This window comes from Melospiza melodia, chromosome 3, assembly GCF_035770615.1.
Source record: "Melospiza melodia melodia isolate bMelMel2 chromosome 3, bMelMel2.pri, whole genome shotgun sequence".
Lineage (NCBI taxonomy): Eukaryota > Metazoa > Chordata > Aves > Passeriformes > Passerellidae > Melospiza > Melospiza melodia.
In genome coordinates, this window is record NC_086196.1 from 19,771,038 (window position 1) to 19,788,952 (window position 17,915).

Genomic DNA, 17,915 nt, shown 5'->3' on the forward strand with positions numbered 1-17,915 from the left:
TTAAAATACCCCTAGATATAATAGTAATAATTTGGCAAACTTAAGAAGGCAGAAGATAGAACACCAAGCTCTAGGACTGCCAGATTTATGACAGTGTTATTACTACTGCTGGCAGATCACTTTTCTTCTAAAACTGCAGCATGTACCAGGTGAAACTGAATCATTGCAACAGTAGACTCTGCCTGGGTGTTGCACAGGTATTAGCAAATGGCAGTAATTTATCAGGAAACATCCCAGGTCTCTGCTGAATCAGAGCTCTGTCTGTCATAGTAGGGGACCTCCATATCCCTGTTATTCACCTGCTGAATTGTAAGGTCTAGATCCTGGTCGTTTGGGGTCTGCAAAGAAGTCATTGACTTTCTTATGTCTATCTTTAGCAACTAGGTCAAACTGTAACTGGGATAATTACCTTATGAAGTACATCCTGTTCTTGCCTATTAGTAAAATTTTCTATGTTCATTAACAATCAGCCATTTTATGTTCACTTCGTTTTAGTCTGTTTTTTCTCTCAGTCAAAATTAGGGCTTATCCTAACAAAAAGTATTAATTTATTCCCTGGGTATGAAAAGACATAAATGAATTTGTGCATCAGTGTATTTTTAGCTGAATTTAACTGCTTACATTGTTCATTGCCATCTTATTGCAGTGCCTCACAACACTCAGGCTCTTGCATTCTGTTTTCACAATTATGCAACTTCCTTCCTGAAATTCTGGGGGGGAAAAATGCAAATACTTAAAAGAAAAAAATAAAATGACCCAACAGTGGCCAACTCAGTTGTCTAACTCTCAATTCTGGTCTGCTGTTTGTGGCATATTATCCGTAAGAACATTTTGAAGCATGATGAGATATCTTGCACATGTGTGATCCCATTAACAGCTGCAGAGACCAATGTATTGCAATGACAACTTGGCTTCTGTCTGAAATGTGGGTTCAGCAGCACTTCTGAACACCCAAATCTGGGCATGTACCCTCACAGCATCTCTACACAAAGCACAAGTCACAGATGGGAAGCCTGAGTGTATTCAGTGGATGTCAACATCCATGTGCTTTGGTTGGGTGTTAATTTGAACGATCAGTGAGAATCTGCCTCTCAATCCAGTCAGGCCATGAATCTGTCTGTTTACCTAACAGCTCTGCCTGGATTTCCCTTCTTTATGTCTGAGAGGCACTGACATAATTTAAGGCCGCAGTCTTGCACGTTTCCTGTTAGACAGGTGGTACTAATTAAATATCGGCCATCACAGCTATCCATTTAGCAACAAATATAATTATGCTCTATCTGGTGGTGCATGAAAGCAGGAGTCTCTTGAAACTCAGTTGAGGCAGGCATATTTTAAAGGAAATTGCAAATAACTTAACAGAGGCTCTTCCTCTCTAAAGCAGTCCTCAGTGAGATTCAAAAATTGAATAAATGAGATCTAGCTCATCAGGTGGGTTTTTGCAGGCTGTGATGTTGGTTCTTATAGTTCTAAAAAGGAAGTGATAAGCCTTCTGTATTGAATGTGAGTGCTCTACAGGCAGGAGGATAGACGACTGAAAAGAGAAATCCCCACAGTGAGGGATTTGTGAGATTTGGCAGGAAATCTGCATCACAATACTGTGCTATTTCCCACAGGGAAAGAGCCCAGAGAATTTCTCAAGAGGAAGGCACTATTCCACCATTGCTACTTTAAAAGTGACAGGCAGGAGACAAATCGGGGTATGGGCACAGACAGGTATCTTCTTTATTGTGTTTCTTGACACAGGAAAATCTGAAAGGTCTAAGACACTATTTTCAGCCCGGTTGCACTTAAGGTTTATATGCAGAATAAAACTGCAAGTTTGGAGTATCTTGGAAAAATCCACAGGGCAAACAGAAATCACTTATTTCCAGAGCTTTCTAGCAGCTTGCCAGACTTGCAAGCTTAGCAGAAGTCTGTAGAAGCAAAAAATAAAGCCATCACAAAAGACTGTATTTTGGGACTTACAAATGGAAGTAGAGATATTTTAACTATTCAATTAACTGGGGCTGTAGGATTTGCTTTGTGAGCATTTTATTTTTTAATCTACGCTGCCCTTCTCTAACCTCTGAATAACTTTTTACTCTCCTCCTTTTTATCTGTTGCTACCTTAAAAGATGAAGTCAAAGACTGTGTGAGTTGCAGGACCACCTCTGTTGCCTCTGAAAGCCATTATGTGTGGTGAAAGCAATAGAAATTCAGAAATAAATTGCAAAGTTGGTTCAGAGTACAGTGAAGCATTTAGCTGCAACTCAGTTGGGTGTAAAAAAAAAGAAGTCACACTCCAAAAGAGACAGAGAGCTTTCTCTGCTTGAAATTATTGAATAATTTATTTGAAACACAAATCAAACTATTAGAAGGAAGGTGATGGTTTTCAGACAGAGGTCATGTAGAAAAGTACAGGGCCAATAACTGCCTTTTTTTTCTTTCATTAGCTATCAAAATACTTAGTTCTTTTAAAAGAGAAGCCAGCCACAATCAGTCATTTTTATATCCCTTCCAGTGTAGATTATGTCTAATCAGTGTAACTGGATTTGAAAAACGCTATCACATAGAAGCTACAAGTCATGCAAAATATCTCTTAAATAATGAAGCCCAAATGAAGATGTATCACGTAAGTCCATTGAAAACTCCATTTCCTTCGAATGCTTTGTGAAAAGCAAGTTTTATAGCATGCATTTGGCTTCACTACAGAAACAGCTGCCTGACAGTGCTCAGAGCTGTGCAGCCACTGTGCATCAGGCAACACACAGCTATAAAGTAAATTATTAGCTTTCAAACACTCAGCCCGTATCATTTTTAAAGGTAGTTTATGTAAGGACCCATTAATCCCCCACACAGGAGCTAAACATGTTGCACAGCAAAGCATTCATGAAGGGAAACAGTTCTTCCCATCCTCTCGAGCTGTCTCTCCTCCTCCTCCTCCTCTCATGTTCATTGTATTCTTCACTACACCTCAACCAATGGGATTTTCTTCTCCAGCCTCAGCCTCCGCTTCCAGAGGAACCAAACCCTCATTTACCTTTCATATCTAAGTGCTTTCTTCATCACGATTTTTGATAGCAACCCAAAGAGCCACAGATTGCAGAATTAGCACGCCAGATTCCTTAGCGGTAGTCATAGAGAGGTTTAAAATCCTTAATCCGCTGCTTGCCTGCGGTAAGCCTTTGTAATTAGCCTTGGGAAGGATCCTTATCAGTCAGCAATCTGATTTAGCTCTCATTCCCAACTTGCTTGGGTGTTTTACACCTTGTGGGAAACAATCGGTTGAAGTTGTTAAGCTTCTTTTATGCGAGGCTAATAAGCATTTGGATGTCTGTCGTTCTCTTTGAAAAATCTGCTGTGGATCAACATGATCCAGTTCTTGTGTAAAGCACCAAGGCCTCTCTGTCAGAGCAAGAATTATACTTCTTGAACCCTTTTTTTTTCATAGAGGAGAGACAAAATCCTGCACTTTCTTTCAGTTTTTGCTTGATGAAGAGTATAATTTTATCACTGGTTTCCAAAACAAAAAAAATGCCCAAAATTTTTGAAATAAAAATATAACAGTCTGTAGGCATTTTATATACTCAGAGATACATAAATTCTGCTTTACTCTCTACAGTCTGGCATTTGAGATTAACTCTTTGTAGTATCACAAGCCAGACTTTCATGTAGTCAGAAATTTTCAAAGCATTTTAAAGGATTAATTCATGCAAATTTCTGATAAGGATATGCTAATAATTCTCTGAAAATAACATATTAGCTTCAGTAAAACAAAAATTTAAGGCATCCTTAGAATCTTGTAACCAGTCTGAAACACAGTAAACAGTGTCTGTTCATTAAACGAACATTATCAAATAGTAAATCTTCTATCCATGACCGATTTCTACATTTCATTGTTATTGTGTACACTGAAATGCAAGCCTTCCATACAACTCATACCTATACTTTAGCAGAAATATACAAATATTCCCTTCTGATCCAGAGGTGGCAGGAAAATGCAGCGTTGTCCCTTGCTCCCCTGAAAGTCTGAGGAGAATTGCAACATTCTGCGGATTTCCTGCCCTGTAATATATGTTACCGAGTAATTCATGCTTAAGGGGAGAATGTATACTATAAAAATTGTATAATCCAACGAGTCTGTGACCATGAACAGCCCAGGGACAGAAAACTACCCTGGAATTTCGAAACTCCTGAAGGCAGCAGGAGAACAATGCTTTGTTTACCCATGAAAGGTCTGGCCAGGGCGATGGGGCCATCAGGAGACACCCAAGGGTGATCGTCGCTTGATAGAAGCCATCAATCAAGATAACGAAAGTCCCCAGAAAGATACATCTGAACACGGGACTTCCCCTGACATGATCAGCCCCTGCCTCTACTCAGGAAACAGCGATTGTCCAGCCCTGCACAGAGAAAGAAACTCTCATGCGTATGCGGGGTTACAAAAGAAATCGGGGCACCTCTGCCTCAGGCATAAATAACTGTACAAAATAACCTCGCTGGAAACGGCATCAGTGAACAGAGAGAGGTCCGATGCAATAGAGGTGGGATCCAGGTTCACCCAGCGCCGATCCCGGGCTCGACGCTGTCTCTTTGCCTGTGGATTTTTGAGGACCGTATTTTGGTAGCAAAAATAAAATTTTTCGCATTTATTAATTCAGATTTCTGACTGATCATTTATAACACACCCTAAGTGCAAACAAGCAATAAGGCACAGGTCTGTGGTTTACAGGGGATCAGTCCTCAGCTTTCAGCAAAATGCTTCCAAGCACTGCCTCTCTACACAGGCACATTTCAGCCTTTGTCATGGAGACATTCAGGTCCCACAGTTGCCTTTTATATCTTAATTTGTACATTTGTATCTCGACTGATTCAGAGGACAGAGGATGACCAGGTGTGAGCTGCCAGGGAGATTTCTCCCAATGAAACCTTACCAATAAAAGCTACTGAGAATGCATGACAGTTAAAACGTTTTCTTTCTGGTGTTTCAGAACATTCCTAGATGAGTTGCTGCTTTTGTAAAGGTGGCCAAATATATATGGTATTATAGTATACATAGGATTCCTAATAATACCTGTCTTCTCTTCCTCTGCCTCTGTTCTGCTCCACCTAACCAGGATCTTTCAGTTGTTCCAGAAACCAAAGCTTACCTGCTGAGAAGATTCTTTTCTAAAATTTCCTTTGTGGACATTTACAGAAAACACAGTCACAAAGTTTTACAGCTGAAAGTGATGTAACTCTCTTTGAAGAGATCTGCATTTTGTTTCATGTTACTAGTTCTCAGAAAGCAATTTGATTTCCTTGCAGAAATAGCCATTTTAAAGATTTCTTGCTCTTTGATACTATTATGAACTTATTAATTAGCCTACTATTGAGTCAATTTTCTGCAGTTGTAAACTAGATCAAGACCTGTGGGATTAAACAACTAGATAAATATTGAGCCAGTGGGGCAGGATTTTAATGCCTGTACTTGGGCTTTTTTTTCCAAAAGAAACCTTCTGAGACTTCAGTAGCCTTTTTGTGTGTTAAGGTGCTACTCGATTATCAATACTGGACTCTCAGTTACCATCAGCTAATACTTTATGAGACTGGAATTATTCATGTGTATTCTAAATATTTCTAAATTTCTACATAGGTAGCTGTTGTTGACATGCTTAGGAATTTCCAGAGTGGATTGAAGCCAAATATCTAGGCCAATATTTACTCTTGACTCATGAGTAGCATGAGAAGTTTCAGAAATCTGAAAAATCCAGACGGACAGGCCCAGAAGAAATCTCAAGAGACCATTTCATTCATTCAAACCTTGCTGTTCAGAAAATGCAGATGAAAGAATCTGTCTTTCACAAGGTAAATCTAATTTTCATTGCTGGCAGAGATAAATTCAAAAACATTAAATGTGATATTTAATATTCCCCACAGATACTTGGGCACTTTTGTGCTCTGGATTCCTTGGTTCTCTAGCTTTGGCAAGACTTCCCTTGAAGACCTTCTCTTTATACTTCTTAAAATATCCATTGAATGCTTCTACTGGTCTTTATTATAATAGAGATAGCTGTGATAACTTTGTTCTTTGCCTGTTAAGCATGTTCATTAATCAACATTTCTTATTTAAAATAAGAAAATACTTTATCCTGAAACTTTTTGGTTAAGGTCTCCTAGCAACAGAATATCCTCTTAAGAAGCCACTTGCCTTTCAAAGGGTCTGTGCCTAGAACATATTTGACAGCACTTTTCAAAAAAAATTTAATCAACTGATTTCTTAACATGAGTTAAATAATATTTTTTTCCCTCAGAGATGGCAACAGTATCAAGTGCTATAATTTTAATTCATCAGTAAAAAGAGATCACAAAAAGTGATCACAAAACGATTCATTGTCCAGAAAAATGGAAACTAATTACTATTAATGCTTATTATGAGTGTTGCTGTCACACACCAAGATATCAATGGGCAAAGTTCTGTAAAACCAGAAAAAGAATGTGCTCCTTCACGCAGCTCTCAGATTTTCATGGTTTCCTTCAATGTTTCTGAAGCATAAGGAAAAGAAGATTCTGATTTCAATTAAGGAAATCTACTTGTTTATGAGGTCGCTGATCCTTACAAATAATTCTAGTGTATTTATTATGAAAAATTTAATTTATTGAACAGATACTCAAGATCATTTCAAATAGTCATGCTAAGTGCAAATGCCAGACTTGAAAACCTGAGACTACACTGTTCTGCAGGCACAGCCTTACTGTTCTTCCCTCCAACTCATTTCCATTGATATTTTCTGGGTTTAACTGAATTATTTGCAAAGTGACCATTGTATATGATTCCCCATGATGGCAAGGTACAGACCCTACCACGGTAGGAAATCACTTCAGTTCTGTCCTCCTGGAATCCCAAACTCTTATAGAGTGTGCCAGGACAGCAACCCTGAGAAAAGGAAATCAGCTTCAAAAGAGCAGGTTTAGAAGTGTTGTTTGAAGGGATCCAGATCTCTGCGAGGTCCAAAGATCAGAAAAGGCAAACCACGACACGGCTGTGACAGGCTGTGATTGTAGCTGCCATGGAGGAAATATTCCTGTAGGAGGGAAGGGAGACCATTGAATTGGTCTCCCGATTAATTATCATCAATTAATAATTTAAAATTAATTATTTTCTTTTTGATAATTTATTATCTCCCAATTAATTATCAAACAATTATTCATTTAAAAATTAATGATTTCCAATCATTAAGATTGGAAAAGACCTCCAGGACCACAGACCATAACACTAAAATATAACACCAGATAATATTGACAAAATTATTATGAGTAAATTCTGTCTGACCATAGTTTAGATTTCTACAAAAACAAAGTTGCAGAGTTATCCAAATGGAGAGTTAAAGAAAATTGAGCAATTTTTTTATTTCTATGATATGATTGCTGACTTTCTATAGGGGAAAACTAAAATAAGTTAGAAAAATGAGACCCTGCAATTGTTTGTTTCTCACCACTGACTCTTCTGAATCACTGGGAGAGTAGCTATGTGGATATATATCTATATGTGGATATGTAGACTTATATCTACATATATGATAGATATATCAGATATCATGACATCTGAAACTGTGAGAGTTTAATCTCACTTTCTGTGTTTTATTTTGGTAAATGAGTTCAAAATTTAATTTCTTTGTAGACATCATGCTTTCTCTTAACTTTTTTAAGACTTTTTGCCATGTACATGAAATTATATCTAAGTCCTTCAGGTGCAAATCTTTCAATCATAAGATGGAAATGAAAGGACAACCAGGAACACCAAGTGTGGTATCTTGCTGTGCAAAGTAACAAAATGAGCAGGATTGAGCTTGAATACCATCAAAACTCTTAAACCATGCTTCATATGGTAAAAAAGTGTTCTCTAATTTCCAACCCAAAGTTATCCATGACCCATTCATAAAAATTGGACATTATGCCAACAGTTCACTTTACCTTTAAAACCTTCATCATTCTTATATACAGAAAATGTATCAGCTGATTTAATGACAAAATCCTCTTGGAACAGCTGAGACTTGGCGTCACCCCAACACCATTCTCCCTTTCCACACCTTTTGGTGCTGATGGCAGCCCAGAAGCTTTCTTACTCTTTGAAAAGTTATTCATTTGTTGTGAAATGCCTATCAGAAATCCACTTACAGTGATACCAAGATTGAGTAGCAGCTAGACAGTACTTTATTTTTGCTATGGCTGAATGCAAAAACACCTCTGTGAAAGGCTTGAGGGGTCTGTACAATTTGTTAAGCTTAAAATAACATAATGATCACTATACAAGTCCATTAAATATTCATATTCAGGAAAAACATTAACTGAGCCAGAAACATTAAATAACAATGTGCAGGCGACAAATTAACAACCAATATATCAAAGCATTTTTAAAGCACTTTCACCACCTTTAGAAACACACTCTTATTCAAAAAATACATCCAATAAAATACACTGCAAATTAATTTTGTTTTAGTAGGCTTTCAAGAGATTCTATGCCATCAGAAAGTACACTAATTCATCTATATGACCCTACTACAATTATTTTTATTCAGCCTGGTTTTTAATATATTGCTATGTTTTGTCTGACACAGGTTTAGTGGGTAATATTTTCACACCAGTGTTAGATCTTCTTGAAGGTCTGTTCTGCTGGCAGAATCCTTCAAACCTACACCTTAGTACCCAAAATGGAAATTAGGAATGATACCACGAAAACCAGGGAAGTTGAAGTTAGTTGGAAGAGTTTTGTCATGTGATTCTGCTTGAGCAGAAGGACTGAAGGCTGGAGGAGAAGCAGGAAGAGGGAGGGTGTTTGTTTCTTTTCCTGATGAATGGTTAGAGGCAAGTTTTTAAGACCAAGAAATGGATTTCTAGCCAGTTCTTTGTCTCTAGCTCTGCCTTAGAGTCCCTGGTGTAGGTGACCACCCCCAGCATGACATCCATTTATCATAAAATGAAGTGCTGTCTTGTAGAACTGGACCAGAAGTGCTAGCCAACATGGAATTTTTCATCGTTCCTGTTGTCTGCTTTGTAAGATCCTTATTGCCCTGGATAAAAAAAGAGAGCAGACATGACATTCCTTTTGCCTCATGACAGTACAAAGCATTTGGTGGAAAGGCTATGGGACATGATAAAAAAGGGCAGCATTGCATAGATTTCTCTGTAATATATTCTTGGAGATGAGAGAAGTGAATTCATTGTTCATATAAACTGCTAAACAAAAGTCAGAGAAACTGGTCTTTACTCATTCTTTCTGAACTGAGCAATGAAGGAACAGCACTTGTGACATCTCCTCCTCTCTATCTCACCTTTGCTTCCCATCTCCACCCTGGATGGACCCTTTAGAGACCTGCCACCATCCTTCAGGTTTCTTACCTGTCTCAGGTCTCTTCACTGATGACAATTACAACCAATGACAAATTATTATCTGACACTCTTGTGCCAGAAAAGAGTCTTGGTTTACTGTCCCATTGAGTGGTCGCACAAAATTGAAGTATTTAATTGAAATATAAAATGTATTTCATATGGAATTTTACACTCCATCCAAGATTTCCCATAATGTTACTTCTAATAAGCAGGTAAAGATTCATTGCAACACAGATCCAAGATAACCACTCTAAAAGCCAGGTACCGTGGAAAAAATATCAAAAACTCTCACGTGTTCATTGATGGGAATATAGAAACATTTAACTGGGAAAAAAAATCAGCTTGTTTGATTTTTTTGTTAGTATTTTTGGTTGCACAATTAAAGATTTTTCTTGCTTCAGCAGTTTTCCTTGCTGATTTGTGGGGGTTCACAGAGACTTTGCTGCCTCAGCAACACCTGGAACCAGAGGTAAAGCTGTTTTAAACTACTTGGCCTATAGAAAAACAATTTGAGCATTGAAGCTGAAATTGCACTAAATTTTCTCAGCTGTCTGTAACCACACAGATTGGCTGTATATGGACTACACTGTAGGCAGAGAAGAAAAAATAATCACAGAGAGTGCTTTTTGTTATGTTTTTGACTAAAGAGTGCACATGGTTGATTTTAAAATGCTGTAACAGGCTATACATTGTTAAATCTTAGGCTTAATGTTTTTGTTTTTATTTTTCTTTTCCCAGCTCTCACCATACTGATTAAGGCCAGTCTGATACCTTATATTCCCACTGATTAGTACCTCCTCTCATAATTGCTCCCATTTAAATTACAAGGATGCTCAAGGACACTCATATTTTCCAGAATGAGTAAAGAAGCTCAGCTTGTCTCTGAGGCATTCAGAAGCAAAATGCAGATGTCTTCCTGTGCAGCAGAATGGGAATGACCTGTTCAGATCAGTTCAAATAACTATGTCACTCTTGATCTGGTCTCTGTAAAAAGGAGTCAGATCTGTCCTCCCGTGGGCACCCACATGAAATGTTTCATCTCTTCCGAGCAAGTTAAGGGTCAGTTCCCTGACTCAAGTGTGAGGATTCAAGTTTCTTCTAATCCATGAAACTACGGGCACGTCCTCCTTGTGGTGGTCACAGACCTGTACTTGCTCAGGACAGGAGGCTACAGGCCCTCTAACCCCAAGCCATAGTCCTCAAAATATTTTCCTTAGGTACAACAGGGTTTCACACCACTTATTTTATGTATGGATATCCCCTCTTTCCCCCCAAAATAGTCAACTGAAACTCAACATACGAGCACATACTTTGGCTGCCTATGCAACAAACCCACGTGAAAGGGAGCAAATCCCTCTCCCATGAGAAAAAACACTGACACTGGTCACTTAGATGCCTGAGACAGATATGTAGTGCCACAAAGATGGTATAAATACCTACAAAAATTTTCCAAAACCCTGGGTTTTTTCCATATCCTTTTGGGAAATGTGGGATGTTGGAAAAATAATTACAAGATCCACAGTGTGGGCCATGCAATACAGAAGGACAAAGACTCAGTGCCATAGTCACTTACTCATAGACAAATTTTCCCTGAAGTTATACATGGTACAAACAATTGCCTTATTAATTTCAGTATGAATAGTACAGATGGCCCTAAATATGGGTTTATATGCACAAAACTGAAAGATTTAAGTTTCACCCCCTACAATCACTACAATATGTCTTTGCCTGGACACATTTAGAAATATATATCATTACAACCTCAGTCACCACATGTACAAAATACAAACTATTATTTTTGTGCATCTACAGTTATAAAAAATTCAATTTTATGAAGACAATCTATTTACCAAATTTTTAATTCACAATATAGTTTTGAAGAATAGGCTTTTTTTTCCTTATATGTTCACAATATCATGATTGGTCCTGAAAGGGCAGATTGGAACACCCTATGTACCAATATGAAACTGTCACTTGAAGATCTGGAAGTCATCCAAAGAAGTCAGATGAAATATGTTTAAAGCCAGCAAATAATCATGGTTATTTCCAAAGGTGGTGATTCTTCTGAAGTTTCCAAAAATGTAATAGTTGTACATATATGGGTTCAAGTGAAGGCTCCACTAATGAATTCTAAGTAGACAAATGATATCAGGCCCAAGTAATTCCATGAACTTAAAATACCTAGAGGCTGGTTGAAAAATAGAGAAAAAAAAGAAATAGCTTTGGCCTCTTTTGTACCTCTCTTCACTGTGTGGAAACACTCCTATGATAAACCTCAACCTATTTCTTGAATAGTGACGATTAAAACTGACCTTCTTCTTGCACCAATGCATTGTCTCTCTCTAACTTCCCTTCTAAGAGGAGGATTTCAGTGAATAATTCCTTCACTAGAATACCTAAGATTCATTTTCATGCATGGCCCAGGAAAGCAGAGGAATGCTATCAAACCTCCTGCATACATTCTGAGCAGAGTAACCTCTGGCTCAGCACAGCATGCTTTGGCCCACAACTTTTAGCCCACAACATAATTTTTTTACAAGATAGTAGATGTCTATAAAAATATATAATCTAAAAATATATACTTTTAAAAACAATATCAACAAAAGATAGCTTTCTTCCCTGAATTATAAGGAACTCTGGTTCTTCAGTCTGTTTTGAATATTTGAGACCTGATTGAGACTTTTAAGAACTGACTTAATGTCCAAAAGATAGTCACACACACATTGCACTATCTGGTGCAGCTCTCAATATCATGGATAGGCCAGGTCCAGAAACATTTAACCTTAATAGGATATTAAATCAGGTCTAACAAAACAAATTCATCCAGACCTTTGAAATCCATGTTCCTTAGGTCTGCATTTAGTAGCAAGAAGTATTGGTAGTTTCCTCAGGAGCTATAGGCAACCTTCAGATAGGGAAGCTTGGAGGGAGCAGATGTTGCTGCACTCTTCTTCTAGAGGAAGATAGGAGGGAAAAATACCTTCTCCTTGAATGTTTTATGATTATTCCCTCAAATATTTCTAATATTTCTTCTCACAATGCAGAATACCCATTTCTACTTTAAGGCTACATGAGCACCAGGTCTGATGTTTTTAAACAAGACCGAGTTACCCAAGCATGAAATAGCTGAAACAATTTTCTTAACAGCTGAAAAACACTTGGCTAACTCAAAAATAGCTGAAACAATTTTCCTCAAACTTTCTAGTGCAGTACACCTTTGGACTAATGCTGTACCTGCTAAATTTCTCCCTTTCACATGCATTTTTCCTTTTAACCACTGGCTAACAACATAAAACACAAATTAAAGACCCAGTCTTGGACATGCACAGGTACATGATAAATATCACTAGTAGAATATTAAGCCACTGTAGACAGGGTCAAACCCTAAGAATGTTTGTACCATTTCAACTTTGTAATGGTGCTGTATCAACACTGCAGCTCATAAATATGGAATAAGGTAAAGTCCACTATATATTTTATAAGGCTGTAACTTTTCATGGTGTTCTCATATTACTCTCAATAACACTCTAGGGCAAACCTAGTTAGCTGAATTTTCAGAGATTGCTTTCTAAATCTGCTCATGGCTGCTATTTCACATCAGCTGGGCATGCAAATTGGAAGTGTTTTTATAGGAACAGATCATGTGACAAGTATGAATGAAAATGGGACACATCTTTGTATGCAATCATGCTCTGAAATGAACAAAAATGCTCACAAGTCAAAAAATAGCATTCACCTTTTTTAAACCTAAGGAAAATTTTAATTCAGAGCCTGTCAAGCTTTCTTCCAAATCAGTGCGGGTATCATTCCCAATTCATGCTCTTACCTGTGATAAGTGAACTATGTTCCCCTGTACATATTCCCCGCTCTGGAAAAACATAGTCATCTACTCTGTGCAGATCTAATACTGCAAAACACATGTGGACCCTCACACCCTTATCAGCATCTCCTGGAGTTCAGCATCTATTAGAGATTTATTAAAGTTAAGATATGTGGATTATTATATAATAATTTACTTTTAAAGTCATTGTTTTCTCTGCTCTCCTCACCAGTGGCACTCAGCTTCTAAGAGCAACGTTAAGTCCATTTAGCAATCAAGTCAATACAGCACATCTGTTTTTCTCAATACAGAGAGATAGCACTAGAAATCTCTAACACATGTGCAAATTAATGACAGCTTCCAGTATTGTTCTTTCTTTTGCTTGGCCAAGCACAATCCACTAAAGTGGATTACATCTTGTACAGCTGTAGAATATACAATAAACTGGTTCTTATCCACATATCTTAAGAAAACTCCCAATTATACTGACTTCACCAATGAATCTTTCTTCACAGTGCCCATTAGCTCACAGTTTTTGTTTTAAGATCAGAGAATCACAGAACAGTTTCAGCTGGAAGAGACTTTACAGATCTCCTGGTTCCACCCTCTGCCCTGGGATCTCTCCGCATGCTCCCCAGGTTTGTCCTTCACAGCAGTGGCGGGGTGACCACCCTCACCCCTGGCCCTGCACGCATCTTGACAGCTGCTCTCTCAAGAGCTGCCAGCTCCTGGGAGTTCTTGGAGGTTCACCTGGAGCTTCTGGAGCTCAGGAAAGCCCCCTGCATGCTTCAAGCCCTCCCCTCACTTTGGAACACTCCTGTGGGAGTGCCTCAGCAGGGGACAGAAGCTCCTCACAGAAGCCACCCCTTGTCCCCACCCCAACCAAACCCTTGACACTCAAACACAACAAAGCATTTTAAGACAAACCTCAATATATTCATCCCCTGATTCTTCCTGGGTCATGTCCACAGGCTTCCAATCTCTCCTGTAAGGTGCTCAGTTGACTGAACTCTTGTTTTGAACTGCAGTGTTCAAACTGGACAAAGTCTCTTGTCTAAAGTTTAATGGGCTCCAGTAGGTCAAAGAATCAGGTTTCTGAGCTGTATTTGATCTTGCACATATTTTCAGAACATGCAATAATATTAAAGTAATATTAACGTGCACCTTAAGCCCTCCATCCCTTTCCATGTTACACAGATCTGCTCCTAAAACAGCACTTCTTTCCGGTCAGAACACACTAGCCTTTGTGCAACTGATTTCTTCCTGTGTGCAGCAGTTTGCATTTTTTCAACAAGATCCATTTTTCTGTGCTGTGTCCAGGTTTGGCAGTAACATTTTCATTTGCAAGCCTGTCCTGTAGCATACCAACAGTAGAATGCCATCTGAAAAATTTAACAAAGATGCTTTCTACTTCAGTACTTATTCACTACTTATTAATGAAAATAGAGCATTGGAACCAAGACAGCCCTCTATCACAGCAAAAATAATTTGAACAATAAATCTAACTAATTCTTCTTGTGCAGGCTTAGCATTTGAAAGCTGCTTTCTTCAGGTAATAAGGGATAGAAGCCAAAATTAGAGTAATTTAGTCACACACAGGTGGGCTTCTCATCACACAGAAGCCCAGTGGTTTAAAACCATCAAGAAGCAGCATAAGCTCACCACATGGTAAGTTACTTTTTCCATTTTTCTAAGTACTTTGACAGCTTAGAAACAAAACACGATAAAGTATATCCCAAAGCAGATCTTGTATGACGGTGAGTCTGTCAGTGTTATATTCATTATTGGACTGAAATTACTTGAAACAGAATATGCTTTTGAAGAGAGCAAAAAGAATAGGAAAAGGAAATGAATGATTCAATATATTATCTCCTCAGGCTGTAATATACAAAGCTGGCAGCTTCAGCTTTACCAGCACTTTAATTTCAAGAGACAAAGGTCTCATTTCTATTATTATTCCACTGACTAAAATTTACATTTTAACCAAGAAAGACCCTCTGTGCCAACTCGTATCAGAAGTGACCAATTTATATCCATTAAAAAAAAGGTGAGAGAGAAATGCTAAGAATAATAGTTGAATTTCTGTCCCAGTTCAAGTCAATGGACTCCATAGTCTCAATTCCAGCAGAGTGCTCAGAGAGGATTTGATATTCTGTATTAAACAATTAAACCAAATAAATCTATTATTCTGCTTACAGCAGTTAATCTTATAATGAATACTCAGAGGTAGAGATACAGAAAAGTATGTACATATGATGCTTATTCATTAACATGCAGTTTGTGATTATTTTAATAATTATACAGGCCTTAATAACTTTACTTTTTTTCCTAACAGAGAAGTTCTTATTGGCTATCTCATATCAATATCTTTTTCTCTAAATATAAACAATGATTTAAGTAGAACCTCTGGTGGCATAAGGCAAATTTGGTAGGACATTTAGCATTAGCAGCAATGTCTGAGAGTTTCCCATATAACTGAAAAGTATAACGTGACATTGCATACAACATCTCTTCACAATATCATAGTCTGTAACGTCTTTGTAGCTTTCCTGGGCAAGGAGATGTCACAGATGAATATTGAGAACCAAATTTAAGACATTTACTTGGTTTCCAAACCCAAAGTATTCCACTGCCCTTTGGAGCATAACATTAAATGTATGTCACAGAAAGCTTCCTACACCAATGTTCTCCTTACATGACTTGCATGCTCTAAGTACACTCACTGGTATGCATCTGCAATTCTCCATATCTTAAGGAAAAGCCATCACCTGGAACACTTGGCTTTCTAAATCCATAAATCTGCCTCTCATTCAGTTGGAGATGAGATGCAAGCAAAAGGCAAAATCTGGTATTTTAATTATAGGATGAAAAAAACATTCTCAAAGTTAGTAGAGGGCTTAAGTGAGTCTGCAAAGTAAGACTTTCAGGATAGTGCAAAGCTGCACAATGTTTAGGGGTGCACAAGAGGGCAGGAATCTTTTCTGAACTAAGAAAGTAAGTGAAACTTTGTCTTCCCTACTCCTAACTGAGCATTAGTGCACTTGATGTAGCCATATAGCCCTGATTACTCCCTTTGGCAGACCTCAAATTCAGGGAGTAAGGGTATTATTTTTGTCAGGTAGAAAAACATGCAACCCGACATCCTGTAGTGTGGAGAGGGTCCTGCCCAAAACCTTTGGGCGCACATTCTGGCTTTGGGTGCATATTCTGGCTTATCCCAAAAGCTGATTTTAAGAAACTGATATGAATTTGAAACCAGCACTGAAACTACTTTATACATTGAGGTTTCTTGAAACCTAGTTCCAGGTCTAACTTCTATGGATCACGCCAATCCAGCCCAATAATTTGGTCTCAGGAATTTTTTGTGATGCAAAAAATCTGTGGCTCAAATACAGCACAGTATCAGCATATTATAAACACCTGTGCTGTTAGTCCAGACATCCACTCATTTTCGATCTTGCAGGATCAGAGGAGGCTGGCCAAATCAACCTCAATAGAGGTATTGCATTAGAGAAATTGAGTAGGACTAAAAAACCCTCACTGTTCATCCAAACCAAAATATAATACATCATGTTTACGTTTTATGCATTTGTGATAACTGGCCTGAGTAATGGACAAGGAAAATGAGCTATGTGCAGTATATTCATATCGAAGAAGTTTACATTATTAATAACAAGGGGCCTATCAATACTCTGCATACAAATCTCTTTTGGTTCAGGTTTCTTTCTTGAGGAGACCTGGGTATTGCTTTTGCACATTTTCTCAGTAGCACTACAGAAATTGTTTATTATTTCAATGCTCAAAATTACATTTTTTAAACTTTATACATAAGTAACATGTTTTCAGATTTACATGGGCAAACTGACATCTGTAGAGGCTACTGACATTATGTCTGGGGAGAGATCTTTCTTTTTTGTGTGTTTATATGATTGTTACAGCAATCCAGGATGAAATAAAAGCACAAAAATCATGATGATGACAATGATGATGATTATTGTTGTCATTGTTTTTGTTGTTATAGGTCAAGATTTTAATTAACTTCTGTGTGGGGCTAGGTAGAGCTCAATGTCTTTGAAAGATAAGCCCACTTTTATAACAGTGCAGACAAAAAAATTCAGGCTGCTACATCTGAAAGCAATGCTCCCAGTTATACACAGTTTATGACTTAGTTATGGCCTGAATTTTCAAAAGAGTCTAAAAAAGTCATGCTTCTTAATCCCATCACATTTTAATGGATTGGGCAGCCTATATCCTTGTGTGCAGACAGGGTAATACTATGAAGGTCTGAAAAGCAAGAAGTCTAGTTGCCTTCAATGTGATATAAATGTGCTATAACTAATAACTAGGTGAAAGGCACTCACACAAACTGAAAAACTGCTTAGTTGCAAATATGACTAAGCAAGCTATTCAGCAAGGGATACTGGGATCTGACTTAGCCAGAGAAAATGCATCTCACAGAGAAAAAAGTATTAGTTTAGGAACATAAAAATGCAAAATCCAAAGTTATGTGGCCTAGTGTGTGGCCAGAACTGGGAAAGTCAATAATTATTCGCTCTGAGTGCTGAATGCTTTAGATTTTAAATTAAGTAATTAACTAATCACAGTACCCAGAACAGCCCCATGATAAAAAGGATGATAACCAAAGGACTGCCATGTGGTCAATCACATGAAACCAGTGGAAGCTCTTAGAACAGCAGCTTGCAGTCCTTGACTTCCTGGGCACCTGGACCTGACACAGGAGACG

General features: G+C 38.0%; 1 long non-coding RNA gene across 5 annotated transcripts in view; it reads right to left on the minus strand.

Annotated features, from left to right (window-relative positions):
• The window catches only part of LOC134415486 (uncharacterized), a 184,527-nt gene extending 170,338 nt beyond the window's left edge, over positions 1-14,189 (minus strand). For all 5 annotated transcript variants that reach the window (XR_010027061.1, XR_010027060.1, XR_010027063.1 and 2 more), the window contains exon 1: positions 14,099-14,189. This is a non-coding gene — a long non-coding RNA (uncharacterized LOC134415486). The remainder of the gene's footprint in view (positions 1-14,098) is intronic.
• Between the last annotated feature and the right edge of the window lie 3,726 nt (positions 14,190-17,915).